At 41.3% G+C, this 16632-nt stretch overlaps 1 protein-coding gene across 1 annotated transcript in view; it reads right to left on the bottom strand.

Annotated features, from left to right (window-relative positions):
* The window catches only part of ACAN (aggrecan), a 148113-nt gene that overhangs the window by 91516 nt on the left and 39965 nt on the right, over positions 1-16632 (bottom strand). The gene's annotated exons all lie outside the window — the stretch shown is intronic.

Here is a 16632-nt window from a genome sequence, read left to right as displayed (position 1 = left end):
ATGGACATGCTAGGTGAGTTGATAATAAAAATAAAAAATTTAGCTTTAAGTATAGTCAACCCATACACTAAAAATACAAAAATGTTAAACTAATATTAGAAAAACAAAAGTTTGCTTTCTTAAAACAAAGAATTTGCGATAATTCAGGTTGGAGTGATCTTGAGATGTCTCCCAGTGCATCACTGCTGAATATATGCAAATTAACCATTGTTGCCCTTAGAAGCTAAACAAACCTCCAGAACCGCTGGATTGCAATGATGTGTCAGCTTGTTAATTTGTACAGAGCCATAAAACCCAACATGCATAATATTAGAAAAAGCTAAACTTATAACATTCTCATTCATTATCTTTCATTGTGACATATTTTGCTCAGGGATGCCTTGCTCCATTATGTGGGTGTTTAGCTTAGTTTTGGTTTGATGCAACAGAGTGAATAATAATTATTATTATTTTTTATTTATATAGCGCTAACATCTTCTATAGCACTGTACATAATACAAAACAAATAGTAGGGAACATAGATACATGAGAGGTTTAAAACTCTGTACAATCAGGACATCCAGCAATACAAATACAGACATTGTTAATGTGTGGTTTGAGACATCGCCAATACTGGTTCATGTTCATAAGTTAAATTACATAAGAATAAGAAGCACTAGGAGGAAGTCCCTGCCCTTGTGAGTTTACAATCTAGAGAATAGTGGGTTGGAGACAATAGGGAAGGAGACATAGAGGTTAGCGGATGAGGCAGTAAATCTCCAATGTTACCTATAGCAAATTATAGGCTTGTCTGAACAGGTGTGTTTTGAGAGAACATTTAAAGTTTTCCAGTCTTTTAGCATGATGGACTTGCTGTGGGAGAGCATTCCAAAGGAGAAGTGATGCTTGTGAGAAGTCCTGGATGCGGGAGTGAGAGGAGGTGACTAAGCTAGAGGACAAGAGTGTCTACTGGGAGGAGCGAAGGTTCTAGAAGAGATGATATCTGGAGATTAATTATTCCCCCGAGATTGCCTAGTGCAGGGAGAGCCGTCTGTCTGCTTCTCCCTGCACCCAAATGAACGCTGCCATTTCATATGTACTTTTAATGCACCATCTCTTAGTATTACTATGGTTTCATTAAACTAACATGTATGTGAGATTCAAGGTATAAGGTAATCCTTAGCGCACGAAGTAAATATCAATAGTATCTAGATATTAAAACAATATGTATATAGTAAACACTACTGTAGATGTAGGTGGGGTGATTAGACCTGTCCCCACTCAGGATTAAGAAGTCGCTCTCTGTAGATCTGGAAACAAGGGGTTAGCACCTTTCCACCATGGGTGGACTCAAACAATGTGGAAATGAACAGAGGCAGCAATGGCAATGGGGATGGAGCATACAGCAACAAGTGTCTATGACTCAGCCTAGCACCTCTGTCAGAGCAGAAAGGCGTTGCTCTGTCAGAGGCGCTAGGCTGAGTCATAGACACTTGTTGCTGTATGCTCCATCCAAATTGCCTGATGAAGCGGGGCCACACCTGCGAAATGCGTTGCTTTGACCCTTTGGAGTGTATATATAAATACATTTGCTTGTTAATATAATATATCTGTTTTTGTGTCTGCTTGGAGGAGGTAAGTTCACCACTGCCTCCTCCATTTTTCATTTCCACATTGCTCTTTTCAAAAAGATCAGATTTACATCAGACTCTAGCATTTCCTCACATAAGTGGTCTAACCACCAAATAGTGTTTCGTAAGGTGATAAGTAGTGTGAAGGTCACGTACATGCACATATATTTTTCATATTCATTTCAAGTTAAAGTCAAGTCCTGGTATGCAGAAGGTAGCAGCAGTCCAAGGTTTCTGCAAATAATGGCCACTCAGTGTTGGGCAAGTTGCTATAGCATTCAGCCTTATAAATGAGGGTGCTTTTTTTTAATTAAAACACATATTCCATTAGACACTGACACATTTTAGATAGTGTTTTTAAATTATTTCTGACAGTCTAGTTTTGTCTAATTCCAGCTATTTAAATTTTGAAATGAAAATGAATAAATCCACCTTTGATATTTTAGGCAGGAGCCAATTTAGCTTGTTTGTAACCCTGACAAGTCCATATAATACCTGAAAAATGGTTCTAAAATCCTAGTTACAAACAGGGCTTTGTAATCATTGCAATTATTGCTTCAAATTAAAATGTTGAAGATGTTTAAAATACTTGAACATGCCATTCGGAGAGTGGTGTTAACAATAACCACATATTTAAAATTGTTAAATCCAGCTTGAGGCTTTTAAATATTTGTTTTGGATCTGCATCCACCCACCCGTAAGTCCATGCCTCCTTCCATGCTCTTTTCAAGCCCAACTATTCGATTTAACCCAAATGAATTGGGGCCAGATTTTGCATTTGCCTTCCGTTGTAACACTATTAGACTGCTGGTTTATGTGGGAAGTTTTGAATCAGGATGTGATGGCCAACAAAGTACAATACTCTACTGCTATGGTACTGGCTTACAGTGATGACAGGGTCAGGAGCGGCTCACACAGCTCTGCTATCATACTGACGGCAGTGCGAGTGGGTTACGGAGGGCGGCGCGATCGGCGGGAGCGGTGGGACTGTGCAGTGATGATTGTTGAAATCTACATCCTGTCAGAGCCGCGTAGCCACAAGAAGGATGTAGATTTCAACCGCGCTGTTCCGGAAGCGGTTAAAGAACCTACATATGGGATCTTTAAACAACAACAAAATAACAATAATAAACATGGATAATGTTCTTCTCCTTACCCTGCCTGATGAAAGACACTCCATTATGTGCCCTGCTGTCGCACCTCCTCGTCCCTCCATAACAACAGTGCACATCACTTGGCTGTTGCAGAATGAAGTGTCCATACAGCCCCACATTGGGTGACAGTATCTGTACTTTGTTTACACCTTTAGGGTAAGGCAAAAGAGAGTATTTGCCAACTGCTCATCACAGTTTATGACCTCAAGTGACAGGCAGCCTACAGGGCCAATCACAGTGCAGGAATCTCGTACATTGAAGCTACTGGACCCACCGGGCTCTGGGCGGGTTCAGCAGAGAGGTCGTTAAGAGTAACGAAGTGGCCTTTACTATATCTAAGCACAGCTTAAGTTCACTGTGCATGCTATGGCTGCATAGCGTGCGCAGGCCATTATAACACTCTCTGCACTCATTAAGCTGCGCTGCTGTAGCAGCTCAGCTTAGTGAATCAAGCCCATTGGGTGGAAAGAGGCATCCCAAGGTGTATAAAGCTCTAATAAGCTAACGTAAATTCCTCAGATGAGGAGTGACTTATGAAAGATAATTTTATTGGACACAAATGATGACGCGTTTCACAGGTTTTATCCGCTTCGTCAGGTCAGTAAAATAGTGTCCGTTCAGCAAAACACCACTGAATCTTAAATCATTAGAGTGCAGGAGTTCCCAGAGTCATATGACCAGAACCGTCCCAATTTTATAAACTCTGTCCATCTTTATCACCTCTGGGAGGACAGTTCAAAGACTTTCAGCATGGACTTCCAAGCATGAAGGATAAAAAATGTCAATATAAAATATGTTAATTATTTGATTTCCTGACAGGTGGTTGGGGGTGATAGGGAGATTGTGCCTGGGCTGGTATTATTCTGTAATGAGATTGGATAATATGGGCCAATGGAAGAAAGCTGCCTTTACTCGTAATTTTCAGAAAATGTCTTCTTTTACACTGCAAATTGCGAATTGCGATTCTGATTTGCAATTTTCACTGGATGCTAGTAAAACAAGAATAAAAACGCAGAAAAACCACAGCATGCAGGACCATTTAAAATTGTATCGGAATTGGAATCACAATGGAATCGCACATAGCGTAAAAGAGCCCTTATAGGATACTGATTTTACAAGAAGGAAAATCATTAGCAGAAGCTAACTTCTATACATTTTGTTTAACCTTTGAGGACCATGGTGTTAAACCCCCCTAGTGACCAGGCTATTTTTTACTTAATTGGCCACTGCAGCTTTAAGGCAACACAGCACACGGGTGATTCCCCCCCACTTTTCCCCCCACCAACAGAGCTCTCTGTTGGTGGGGTCTGATCCCCCCAACAGTGTTTTTTTTAACAAATATATACTTTATTATTTTTATAATAAATATTGTCTTTTTTTTCTTTACTAAAACCCCTCCCTCCCCCCAGCCGGCTTCTGCCTGAGAGCCGATTGTTCTCTTGTCCCCCAGAGGGACAGCCATGTCACACGGCTGTCCCCAGTACAGTGCTGCTGCTGATCGCAGCGCTGTACATGTAAATACACAGCGGTTTCGCCATGTAACAGTCTTCCGAGTAGCGATCACCGCTCAGAGACTGAAGGCAAACAGGAGATGCGCGTGCAGCCTGCGCGTGATCTCCTGCAAAACAGAGCCCCAAGACTTTACGCCGATTGGCGTTAGGCGGTCCTGGGGCTGCCGCTGCAGCCATGCCCATCGGCGTGACGCGGTCGCCTAGAGGTTAAAGGGAAATTCCACTTTTGTTATAAATGTATATAAATTGTAAATCAGCCTTATCACCAGAACTGGGGTCTCCATGCACCTACATTGTGACTGTGGATCGCCATTTTTTAAAATAGCAATCTGTGCCAAAACTGGCAAATGGAGGATAGAAATAAACACCCTTGTTCTCCTATCTTCCCCTCTGAAGCCACTAGCATCTCCTCCTTTATAGTGGCAAACCTGATCTGGCAATCTATAAATGGGCGATCACACCTTTAGGAACATTATCAAAAGTCAAGGTATGCTCAGCACAACATCCAGTATGTATCAAAATAGCTTTATTGATTCTGGAATAAAATTCAAACACCATCTGCTGACATAATATGGGTAGAGAAAGAAAGCCCATAATACAGCACCACTCAAGATATATACAAAAATGTAACAATTTATTTCACATAATAATAATTGACATAATGGGAGATTCAAGTATGGATAAAAACAGTTAAAAAAGACCTCATAGTCTTAAATGACCAGCTGCAATAATTCATGTATTCAATACATAGGTTGACAATAACACATATGTAGCAAAAAATCTATTAATAAATAGCAAAGATAAACCAAGCTGGTGGGCAATAATTTAGAGCCCACCAGTGATAGAACCCGGGTTCAGTAAGTATAAAGTGCTTAGTGATGATAATTATGTGCATAAATATATAACTGTGCAATGATGATACAAAAAACAAACAAACAAACAAACTGCATATACCAACTGTAACAATATGAGCAGCCTAATAGGTAAAGTGCATATGAGCAATGAGTGAGAAGTGAAAAAAGAGAAGGATACTTAGCCCAGGATACTAATAATAAAAGCAGCTGGAAAAGACTGGGATCCCCTCAGACATTCCACCAGGTTCGCGGGCGTCACCCCGCTTTGACAGGAGGAGAGGACATATTGCTTTGCTACCATCTGCTGACATGTTATCGACGCACAGTGGTCCTTAATCATGCACAGACTTTGGTGGTGAGTTATCTGACTCCATTCCATTATACAAGGGCACTCAGCAGGGACGCCGTCTCTCTCCGGCTCTGTTTGGCATAGCCATAGAAACTATAGCATCAGCACTTTGTCAGAGCAGGAACATTACTGGGTTTGTGGTTCAGGGGCTGGAGGAGAGGGTGTCTCTATACACTGATGACCTAGCAATCTACCTTATCAACACGCATCAGTCCATCATTGGAGTCTTGGATCTCTTCTCTGTCTATAAAACATTTACTGGACTAGCTGTAAACTGGGAAAAATCCAAGCTTCTCCCATTAAATAGTATCCCTAACCTTCAAACTCCACTCAAATTTGTCAGCAAAACAAAATACTTAGGTACTGGATTACTGGATATACCCCTGACTTCTACAAATATTATCTCCTTCCCCTTATTAGCATACCAAAAACAAATATATAAGCTGGCAGGGGCTTCCCTTATCGCTAGTTGGTAGAATAAACCTAATTAAAATGGAGATCTTACCTAAATTTCTATATACTTTCTGGGGATCACTTTTGGAGAAATAATGGCAGTTTTATGAGGATTAGCTGATCATCACCTTTATACCTAGGCCCTGATATATGGAGCTAAACTGAAGGAGCTGCTTATTTTTCATCAAACTGGAGGTTAACCTTAAAAAGGGACTACCACTTAACGACCAGCTAACGCTGATAGGCGGCGGCTGGTCGTTTCTGGTTTTACATGGAAACAGCCGCTCGTTCGAGCGGCCGTTCCATGTCAGTTCACGGAGGGTGTCTCCGTGAATAGCCTGCGAGCCTCCGATCGTGGTTTGCAGGCTAATTGTAAACATGCGGGGAAGAAATCCCCACTGTTTACATCAATACGGCGCTGCTGCGCATCGCCGTCCTGTGCCGCCCATGGAGGGAGAGGTAGGGAGGGAAAGAGAGGGAGGAAGGAATCGCGCTGAGGAGGGGGGCTTTGAGGAGCCCCCCCCCTCGCTCGGCCACACGGAGCGGTGGCGATCAGACCCCCCGGCAGGTCATCCTCCTAGTGGGGAAAAAAGGGGGGAAGTCTGGTCGCCCTGCCTCAAAGCTGATCTGTGCTGCAGGCTGGAGAGCCCACGCAGCACAGATCAGCCAAACACAGCCCGGTCCTTAAGTGGTTAACCCAGACTGGCACTTCATCCCAATCAATATCTGATACCCCCTTTCCCATGAGAAGTCTTTACCTCTTCTCAAATAGATCATCAGGGGGGGTCTGTGTGACTGATATTGGGGTGAAACCCCTCCCACAGTAGGATGTCAGCACCTAGGTCCTGACAGTTTCCTGTCTGTGAACCTTGCTGCTTTGTGGGAAATAACAGCTGTTTCCAACTGCAAAACCACCAGTATCTGCTTCTGTGCATATGTATGTGGGGTGTGGGTATAGAATGTGTTCAGACTCATTGTGGCTCAAACAACATGAACAAATTACATGGCAAATATCAATCATTTCTTGATCTCACTTCTATTTTTTTAACTTCTCACTGTGCAATGTATTTTGCAATATGTATTATTTTTTCCCATTTTCTCTAAAGTTCCTTTCTGAGCTCAAGTCATGTTATTGTGAAAATTAGGGAAAGCAAAAAGCAAGTATGGCTGTGATATTGATTTTGTGCAGATTGCCTCTTTAGTGAATCATGTGACGGCACCTGCTTTATTGATGGCCTTGTGAATAAGCTAACAACGCTAGTAAAGCAGGCCCCATGTGTTCTGAAAGAGAAGCTCTGTGCACATTTGAACTTGGCATCCCGTATGCCAGAATGAATTTCGCTGGCTGCCGCATACAATACAGCCTTTTGAAATTCGCTCAGGATGAGACGTGGCGACATTGGCTGAATCGATGATTACCAGTAGGCTGCTGCAATTCCACTTCTCTATTTACTTTTAGTAGGACATCTCACAATAATAAAAACATATTTGTACTCTTGTAAGACAGGGCGACGTTATAAATATCCATGTTTTTGCTGCCTTACTGAGAGAACCTACAAATAAAAGATCCTTTGGATTGTATGAACGCAAATGTACCCTAGCATGGATGCTGGCAGTGATGTGTTTCCATGGAGACGGGCACCCTGTCATGGCAGCCAACAATTCCAAGGAGAGACATTTATTTATGGAGATACAAATAAACATTTGAAAGGAACCAACATTTGAGATGCTAAGAATTGACACACGTGCCATACTCAGACTGGTCTATAAGGATATTATTCTTAGGCATATTATATCTTCCTGCCTGCTTTATACATATGAGAACAAGGGGATGTAACAAATGGATCCCCACAGACCATACACTGTCTGATGAGTCACCGGAGCTTACTAAAGTAATACAGTTTTACACGGCCCAGTGAAGCTTGTTGTCATCGCTCATCCAATCATTTGCAAGGGAAGGTCCTAGACATTTCCTGGCAATAGTACATCATAGTGAGAAACCGGTTCACTTGGCTTAAATTAAAATGAATGCAGTGCTATGTTACATCATCCCACTTCCATGTCCCCCTCCTTGTCTACACCAAGGCAACATTTATAGTGGTTTGTTGTGGTGTGGTGTAACGTCCATTGAGTAACGTGGCCTACCGCACTGCAATGCACCACCATTGCGACGTTCACGGTGGCAGGTGTCTTGCGATATAACGGGTTGCAGCATTGTTAATCTTCCTGGTGGTAACCCAGAGTTAGACTCGGGGTGGAAAAAAGAAGCCAGGAGCGGTAATCCTGAGCTGGACTTTAGGTAGCCTCCAGGAGGTATGCAGCGCAAAGTGCAGCATGGCGGCGTTTCAACACACCTCCCCCAGGATCCAGATGCTGGCAGTCATTCTTCTTCCGGTCCTCAGAGGCTCTGGATACCTTGCTGTTTGTTGTCACGATGACAGGCGGCAATCTCACTATAGGGGTATAGCGCCACCCATGGACGGAGGGAGAATTGCAGCACTGGATCCTAGGGAGGTAAGTGCAGGGCTGCCTCAAATGCGGGTTAGGACAATTTACCCTCTCATCCCTAGTTTTATTCTAATGAGCAGTGTTGCTTGCAAATTTTTTCCAGTAATTTTCAGATCAAAAATGCTATTTTTGATTTCGAGAACATATTTGCGAAAACACATTTTATTTTTACAATATGGTCAAAGGCAAATAATTTTCCTGTCTGATGCGAAAATTCACAGAGATGCTAAAAATCTTTAATTTTACCTCGAAAGCTCACTAAATGATTTTTTTTAGCATGAAAGTTCATAAAAAATGCAAAAAAAAATCACAAACTTATCACAAAATTATTTTCATTGGCATTTTCACTCGAAAGTCAAATTTAACAATATTTTGTCGAAAATTAATGCAAAAAGAATATCAACATTTTCGCTTATCACTGGTAATGAGTAGTAACAAATATACAGAGTCAAGAGCTAGCAAGTACATTGGTTTGGAATTTTAGGCCTGGGATCTATGTCTAGGATTTGGAAGCAGTGTGTTGCAAAGCATCATGTTTAACTATTTCTGCCGCAGGGATGTGAGCCTCACGTCCGCAGCGGCAGCTGCTGCACCTGCAGTGACGTGATACTCGTGAACCTACAGTTTGGGGGGCTGTGCGCACGAGGCCCGCAATTGCAATCTTCTGGCAACAGGGGGGATTTGCAGCAGGGGACAAAAGTCCCCTGAGCCAATCCGTTCTTATCCGTCGAGAATGATCAAAAGCAGTGATCATTGTTTTGTTCAAAAGCAGTGATCATTCTTAAATAGTACCACCATGCTGCCTCCCGCCTCCTCGTTTCTGCTGCTCCTGCCGCCCATCGTTAGCTTAATGAATGGGAACAAAGTTCCCATTCCTTCAACTCTCCTCAAGGCCACCATGATCGCAGGCATGACTGAATGCCTGCATCACTTCCCTAGTTACAGTGTAACACATTACTTCCTATTAAGCGTACTTATTGTACACTTATAGGAAGTAATGGGTAAGGAAATCTTGTGGCCAAATAGTAAATTACACCTACATACAAAAGGCAAACAATTTTTTAATATGTATGTCAAGAGGGTATATTATTTTTAAATTATGGGCATGTGATTAGTGATGGATGTAAAGCTGAAAAAATGTATGCAAAGCTTAAAAAATGTATCTTTATTTCCAAATAAAATATTGTCACCATACAATATACTAGGTATTTAATTTCAACATCGCAATAACTGGGACAAATGGGCAAATAAAATGTGTGGCTTTTATCCACAGAACGTTTTATTCTAAAACTATAATGGCTGAAAACTGGGAAATAATACATTTCAATTTTTATCTAATTCCTAATAAAATACTGTACATTTAGAATAAAATAATTCTTAGCATAATGTACCACCCAAAGAAAGCCTAATTGGTGGCAGAAAAAAACAAGGTATAGATCATTTTGTTCTTTATAAGTAGTGATAAAGTTATTGGGGAATGAAAGGGAGAAGCGCTGAAATGTGAAAATTCCTCTCGTCCATAAGGTGAAAACAACCCGCGGGCTGAAGTGGTTAATGTAAAACTAGTTAACTGAAATAATAAACTGCAGTATACAATGCTTGCTAGGTTCATCAGCTCTCGTATGAATTCCAAGATGGTAAGTTGCTGTTGGGATTTTATCCATCTGTATTTTCCAAGAAATCTACCTTTACATTGCCTTTGTAGCTACCAACTGGACAAAACAGTTAATTATTACGGCAGCAGTCTGGGCACTGGAACTCAGTGATCATGTGGTGACAAGGAAGTACAATGTGGACTGGGTACTAAGCTCAACTTGAGAAAATTATTGGCAGAGAGGTTGTGGACTGGATGCTGGGATTGAAACCAATGTCAACACAGCATTGTTTAGGGCAAGTGTTGTGTGTGTTGAGTGTGTTGATTGGCATTGAAGAGGATGAGATTAGTATTATTGGTTAGGGTTAGAAGGTTAAACTCCAACTCTAGGAATGTCGGTTTCACTTTTGCTTTGAATAGTGTAGAAAATAAATAGGGTTAGAAGCTTTGGGAGGAAAGGGAGAAGGAGAAAGGGGTGTGTGTGTTGCTGGCAGTGTTCTCATCAGAAGGATTTTCCCTCACATTTACTGCCTCCTGGACCTCCATAGCTTTAACATGGAAATAGGTTGAGGCAGGAAATGAAGGATGAGAGAAAGGGGCAAACATTGTAGGGAATGCTTATTCAATCCCACACTTCAAAAACATTTTATTCATGGATGTCTTTATTATTTTTATTATTATGTATTATTATTTTGGAGAGTTTTCTCCACTTCCTTTCTGGACTGTGTTTTGAAATCTTACACTAACCAGTGTAACTTACAGTATTGATCAGGGCTGGATTTCTGTTAAGGCCACAAAGATCCCGGACTTGGGCGGCTGCAAACCAGGGAGGCACCTGAGCATGAAAGAGGGGCTGCCCAATATATGTAAGAAGAGGCTGAAATGGGGAGCAACACATGCGAAAAGGAAACTGATGCCCAAGGGAGCTGTAAATGAAAGAGAGGGGCTGCTGTACATGAATGATACACGTGGAAGAGTGGGTTGCACATGTAAGAGGAGGGGCTCTGCTGCACATGAAAGGGGAGCCACAAAATACTCGGCATTGGGGTGTAAAAAGCATGAATCCGGCCTTGGTATTGATCCAGCATTAATGACTCCTATTACTAACCAAACTGTCGTATTTAACATAATAATAATAATAATAATAATTATTATTATTATTATTATTATTATTATTATTACACCGAAGAAACTGAATTATCTTTATTATCAGGGCACACTGACAAAACTCTTTAAAAATGATTGCATTACAGGCACTTTACATTGCTCCTCTGTGTTGCTAAGCAACAACACACCCCTCAGGTGCTACTCTCTCAGCCTCTTCACAGGCTGGCTGCAGACTTCAGCAAATACAAGTGGCCATACCCATTAGTCCACAGCTGAGATTGCAATAATTGCTTTGCCCTTTTCTAAATAGCATTTATCATACACATTATCATACAGCGTTAATGTTGCAAAATCACAAATGTGAAACATCAGACACTGCAAAGGAAATCTACAAATGCTTCACACTTGCTTCTTAGTGTTAATTATGAAGTAATGGCTTCAAAGCTGTAAATACAGGCCCATTGGTATCGGAGCTTAATTAAAAATATTTTTTGAAAGACCATATTAAAATAAGCATTTTTTTGACTAATCTATCAAAACAGAGCAGCTACCTAGAGTAATCAGTCAGGTTTCGGCTAAAAAATGAAAAATGATTTCTGATTGCCCATGAGCACTTGCACAAAAAAGATGTAGGCTAAGTAATTTTTTTCTTATGTGTTTGTCAGTGTCTGAACCCGGCATACTATGTAATATAACACTATTTCCAAATATTTTTGGATGGCATGTACAATATAAATAAAAAGGTAATGCAATGACTTCCAAGTCAGTTATACCCCATTTTAATTTAAGTACTGTAGTACAAACACAATATATAAAATATTGAAATTGTGCAACATGTTTCCAGAAAGCTTGTGCAGGGATACCAAAAGACTAGAAAAGTCTTATGCAGAAAAATTGTGGTGGAACACCTCACAACGGATTCAGTTAATTGGCAACACATCGTTTTCATGATAAGAAGAAGTAAAGCAGGGGAGAGGTACACCACTTTGTAAAAACACTGCTAGGCAAATAGAGCAACAAATTAAGAATATCGTTCTCTCAACTTGGAATTGCAAAAAAATGTGGGAATTAAGGATGTTAGTTTTTGGAGTAGACAAAGGGAGGGTTAGTTTGAGAGGAAGTTTATGTAAAGCGATAATAGCATATTGGTAAAATTACAGATATTCTATTATCACAGTTATTCAATGCCCAATAGTAGAATATTGTCAGCATTGCTGATATTCTACTAGTGACTTCACCCTGTGCCCAAACTTCCCTCACAGCCCCTTTGCCTTTTTCTATATTGTCTTCACCCCACTAATCTCTAGAATCTAGACATACCCAAACATACCCAGTACCAATGTTTAAGCATGTTGTTGGCTTAAAAACTCGAATGTAAAATTCATATATATATACAGTGTGCTTATACTATTTTCAATGAAATATAAGGTTTATATGATTTAAAAATTATGACAATCTGTATCTACAGAGCATAGTTCAGGACTAGGGATGATCACAGATATGCAAGTTGTTTCGCCATGATGCACATTTATGCAAATTCTTATGCAAATGTATGCAGCTTGATAATGGAACAATCAATTTAAACCTGGGTTTAAATTGATTGGTCCATTTTTAAACTGCATACATTTGCATAAATATTTGCATGATTTTGCAATTTGCACAATTTGAATCTCATTGATCATCCCTATTCAGGACCCCTAAAGAATGTGAGTCTCTACTATGGAGACTAAAGGCAGTGGCATAGCAATAGGGGATGCAGAGGTTGCGACCACACCAGGGCCCTTGGAACAGAGGGGCCCACAAGGTGCCCTCCCTCAACTGCAGTATTAGCTGTTCAATGGTGATATGTTGGAAGTAATCACTTTCATATATGCTTTGAATAGTGGTTATCATTAACAAACTGCTTACACCTCTGCTTACATCTCTCATACTGTGGATGGCGTTTTCAGGTTTTATTGTGCTATTTGAATTGTTATGCATAGAATGCTTTGGGGGGGGGGGGGGGGGGCATCATGTAACATGTTACCCTGGGGCCCAAAGCTCTTTAGCTACGCCACTGATTAAAGGTTAAATATAAGGTAGCAAAACCATTGATTTTCAACTGCTGGTTACTCAGTGATGGTGACATGACTATAAAAGCAATCTCTGCACGCCTTTATTCTGCTGCACAGCTTTGTGACATTCCCCAGTATATGGCAGAGCTGGTTTAAATTGACAGAACAAGCTTTGTGGCAAGACTTCAATTAGTAGGTAATGAACAGGCAGAAGCTAGAAATAGGAAAGGAAATGCCACGCAGAGGTTGTGATCTGTTAAATTGTGTCGAAGGAAGGAAGGGTACATGAGGAAGTGCTGCGCTGCAGACATGGCAATGGGCACATAATACACACATCTCAGAATACGGGTCAGGGGCTGCAGCTCTAGAGACTGAGCTATGAACCCGTATAGACCTACAAAATAGACTAAAACTCACAGCCATGCATTCAATTCAGATTCAGTTTCCAGGCAAACTAAATGTTTTTTCTTTTCCCTTTACCATGAGCTATACAATACTTTATTATTATTATTTAGTATTTATATAGCGCAAACATCTTCTGCAGCGATGTACAGAGTATATTGTCTTGTCACTAACTGTCCCTTTAGAGGGGCTCACAATCTAATCCTTACCATATTCATATGTCTATGTATGTATCATGTTGTGTATGTATCCAAGGCCATTTTTTTTTCTTAAGGTACATACACACGTCTGATTTTTCCAAACGGAAAAGACCGGTCATTTGGACGTCAAATCGGGCGTGTGTACAAACGATCGTTCAGCTGATAAGACTGGATTTGACCGATCAGCTAAGTGGATCCGTCAAAACCTGCCTTACCAGCTGAACGACCGTTTGTACACACACCCGATTTGACGTCCAAACGACCGGTCTGAATGACCGGTTGTTTGGAAAAATCAGACGTGTGTACGCACCTTTGGTGGGAAGCCAATTAACTTAATTGTAGGTTTTTGGGATGTGAGAGGAAACCAGAGTACCCAGAGGAAACCTACGCAAACACGGGGAGAACATACAAACTCCTTGCAGATAGCACCCTGGCTGGGATTCAAACCGGGGACCCAGCGCTGCAATGCGAGGGTGCTAAATGCTACACCACCGTGCTGCCCACAATACTTCTTTGTTTCAGTGTATATGTTTAGGGGCTATTTCCACTAGCACGCATTCGAATCACGTACGGAAATCTGCATCTGTTTTTAATGTGGATACGCGTTACGCATACGCATGAGTTTTTATGCTATAACACGGGTTGCGATTTGGAAACTGCCCAGCAACAACACATCACGTGTGCTTGCTGGGTAAATCTACGCTCACAACGTAAATTTCCGTGTTTGTAACGCGGATATATGTGGCCCCATTGACTTACATTAGCCGCGTTTCACATCCAGATCCAACTCGCATGGTTATAATTTGTTTTAACAGGCATTGGAGGCGCACTGTGTTATCGCTAACCCCTTTGTCTCCTCCCCTAGTGTCTTCATCCCAGTAACCTCTCTAGATTGTAAGCTCAAGGGCAGGGACCTCCCCCTAGTGTTTTTTGTTTCTGTTGTACTTTGTCATATGAACATGTACCAGCATTTATGATATCCCAAACCACACATCAAATACAGTATCTATGTCTCTGTACTTCTATTTTACAGTGTTTTGAATGTATCTCTGCTCCCTTCTATTTGTTTTGCACTATGTACAGCGCTATGAAAATTGTTGGAGCTATATAAATAAAAAAATATTATAATTATGTATGCTGTATATGCACAGAATCTCACCAAAGGACCGGCACCACTCGATGTATTTAGAAGCTCTTTACAACTTTATTGGCATCAATATGATAGCAACGACAGACGCTGTTTCGGCCTCCATGGGCCTTTATCAAGTTGCACAGGATCATCAAATGACAATATCAAAACTGCACATATATATAGTCAAACACAATTACCCATGATTCCTCCATCAGCCAATCACCAACACCCTAGGGCAGAGGACCTGATGGAAGACTCATGCCAAAAATACACCACCAATAAAAACACAATGTTCAAATTTGAATCTCACCACTCAGAGATCAAGAGGAGTTTCCACAATAACATGTAACTGCTACAGCAGTCCCTGATAGGCAAAATGGCGTCATGATCACATGACAAATCACGTCTTTTTTTTTGTCTGGTCAGCTGACAAGACATGTGATTTGTCTTGTGATCATGACGCCATTTTGCCTATCAGGGACTGCTGTAGCAGTTACATGTTATTGTGGAAACTCCTCTTGATCTCTGAGTGGTGAGATTCAAATTTGAACATTGTGTTTTTATTGGTGGTGTATTTTTGGCATGAGTCTTCCATCAGGTCCTCTGCCCTAGGGTGTTGGTGATTGGCTGATGGAGGAATCATGGATAATTGTGTTTGACTATATATATGTGCAGTTTTGATATTGTCATTTGATGATCCTGTGCAACTTGATAAAGGCCCATGGGGGCCGAAACAGCGTCTGTCGTTGCTATCATATTGATGCCAATAAAGTTATAAAGAGCTTCTAAATACATCGAGTGGTGCCGGTCCTTTGGCGATAGATTCTATGTTGTGACCCCTTGGTACTGGGGTGAGGACCTAGGCACACTTTCCTGCATTAAAGCCACTGTGAGTGCTCCTGGGCACTTGGAAGATGCTGTATATGCACATACATTTTACTGGCCTTCAATGGATTATAGCCATTGTGCTTTGTTGTGCAGCCTTTAGTATTGTAGCTACAATTTAATTTTTGGTTGCTCGATCTTAGGGTATTTTCACACTGACTCGGTGCATTGTAACAGACACTGTTTAGCACACTGTAACATGATGAAATGTAAAGTCTATGAACAGTTTTCACCTCATCAGTTGCAATGCGCTGCAAATGATTCCATTGTTATGAAGAGCATATAGCGCATTACTAGAATTACACATGATAATCGACCATCGCTCGGACAAATTCATCAGCCTGGCTGATCACTGGCTGGGCAGCGGTTGGGGCTTGGGGGCTGCTGTACACACACTGGATTATCAGCTGAGGAGGTATTTATCAGTCGGCTTTAATCTAGTGTGTGACACTCTTAAAAGAGGTAACTAAAGAAAACATAATGCAAATACGGAAAGCATGGGTCTGTTCTACCTGTCTGTTGGTCTATTACTGCCTGCACTGGGAAGCAGATTGGCAGTGGACCTAGTGTGAAGCGGCCCTTGAAGGGGTTCTGTGGATAGTATTAAAAAAAAACCTGACACTTACTTGGGGCTTCTACAGCCCCCTGCAGCTGTCCCGTGTCATTCTCTACATCCGTCTACTGTCCGTTCCCCCACCACCGGTCACAGTCCAATTATTAGTCCAACTAGATGAATGCAACTGCGCCTGCGCAGCCGCGGCTCCTAGCTCCCGGGAGCTTACTGCACAGACGCAGTATGAAGTTTTCTCGTACTGCGTC

The sequence above is a fragment of the Hyperolius riggenbachi genome, chromosome 3 (genome assembly GCF_040937935.1).
Source record: "Hyperolius riggenbachi isolate aHypRig1 chromosome 3, aHypRig1.pri, whole genome shotgun sequence".
NCBI classification, from domain to species: Eukaryota; Metazoa; Chordata; class Amphibia; order Anura; family Hyperoliidae; genus Hyperolius; species Hyperolius riggenbachi.
The sequence above is the reverse complement of the archived record's forward strand: the minus strand, read 5'-3'. Positions and strand labels throughout refer to the sequence as shown.